Below are 1970 nucleotides of genomic sequence, written 5' to 3'. Positions count from 1 at the left end.
GTGACCTGAGATGACATGATGTGAATTGGAGCTATAGAAATAAACTGAATAGAATTTATTTGAACCTGCCTGGATAAAACGGCTGTTTTTTTTCACCTGTTGGAGTGAAAGTGATGTGAATCCCCGAGATGTTTAGAAGTTAGGGGACCTCTTAGGGAAGGTTAAAAAAAGTCAAAGACCCCGTTAGAAAAGGAGACACGGCTAAACAGAGACTTTGGGGCAGGTCTGGCTTTCTGGAAAAATAAAAGTCTGTCCCGTTTTAGAAGGACCACTTTACCAGTTTCAGGTGAGGCTATGTAATCATGAATAACCAGGTGGAAGGTAGAACCTGCAGTTTTCTGTTCACCCTAAGACCTTCAAACTGACATGCAGGATGAATTCTGGTAGCAGAACTCCAACCAAGCCATAGATGCACCTTAAATCGATGCATTAAAACTCTTTTTTTAAATCTGTGTTGTTGATACTGCAGAGCAGAAACACAGACAGTACGAGAAATATGAAAATCTATAGATTGTTTTTGTGAAAAAGGTGAGATTCAGTGGCTCCTGCAGCATCATGACATCATCACAGCTGTTTCACTGTTTTAGGCTTCAGAGTGAAACCAAACTTTTCAATTTTTAATTAAAACTAAACATTTTTTTCCCACTTTAATGCTGTGAATTATCTTGTCGTATCCCAGTAACATAACCGAGGTTTGTGGCTGTTGGGATAGAGAATGTGTAAAAGCTGAAGGTGCTCTTTAATATATTAATAACTCTAAAACAACTTCAATTGATTGAATATAGATATTAGATTCTGAAGAGGAGAGCAGAAGTGAGCAGGAGATGAGGGAAATCTCTTCCAGGTATTCAGGTGGACCAAGTATTCCTGCAGAGTCTGTGAGTCTGCAGCTGTCCTGCATGACTGTGACTCACAGTCACTGTTACACAACTTTCAGCAGCTCCTTCCAGGTCTGTGACAGAGCAGAAGTGCGAGCTGCTGGCTGTGCTCCACCATGGGAGCCTGCCTGGCGCTGCGGCATCACTGTTGTCCCCAGAGCCGGCCTGCAGCTTTCATCTGCCTCCAGGGAAACTGTATCAAAGGGCACCCAGGTGATAAAGCAGAGCACAGCTCTCCCCACCCAGTCCTCTTGTCTTCCCCTTATCAGCATGGCCTACATCACGCAACGTTCAGGTCATGCACTGAGTGGGCAGGCCCGCTCCTTTAAAGCCTCGCCTGCTGCAGAGCGAGCAAAGGCTGCCATACTTCCATTCCTATTTATGGCATACATTCTGCTAAAATCAGCAAAACATTGAAACGCTTATTTAAAAAGTCAAATATGAACAGAGAAGCAGCCTTTGTGATAAATCTTCAACCTCCCCACAGCTACTGGATAGATTTGCATCCTTTCCAGGTGAATGTGTCGTCCGTATGGGCTGTTTGCTATATGGCACCGTGTGGCTGATAAGGATCCAGACATCAAATGTTTTCCCCCGACGTATCCTAGCAACCCATGTGCCAGAACAGCGGAGCGAGGATTTGAGGCCGTCTGAAAGTTCGACCGCCTGAAACGCTGACATCAAAGCGGACTTTCACAAGCCGTGTGACATCACTATGGGGTCCACCGGTCACACGCAGATGGTACTGACCGAAGCTACATGACCTCAGAGGGCTGGAAGTCAGAACAACAGAGCGCGCTCTGTGACACAGCGTGGCGTTGCTCCACGGGGGAACCGTCTCAGGAGTGGAAAATAAGACTTGATCTCACCTTTTATTCTCCGTCCTCAGCTCCTGCAGATCTTTCTAAACAGAAAAATACTGGCGAATATTTGCCCCTTCAACATTTTCAATTTGTTTTTAGAACCAGGATCATTTCAATCAATTATATAAATGCAAGAAAAATAGACCATAATTTCACACACAGTGATTTATTTATCTATGTTATTTCAATCTGAAAAACTCACACGGAAAGAAAAGACAATTAGGAGGAA

This window comes from Cyprinodon variegatus, unplaced genomic scaffold, assembly GCF_000732505.1.
Source record: "Cyprinodon variegatus isolate N-32 unplaced genomic scaffold, C_variegatus-1.0 Scaffold1008, whole genome shotgun sequence".
NCBI classification, from domain to species: Eukaryota; Metazoa; Chordata; class Actinopteri; order Cyprinodontiformes; family Cyprinodontidae; genus Cyprinodon; species Cyprinodon variegatus.
Note: the sequence above shows the minus strand (reverse complement) of the source record.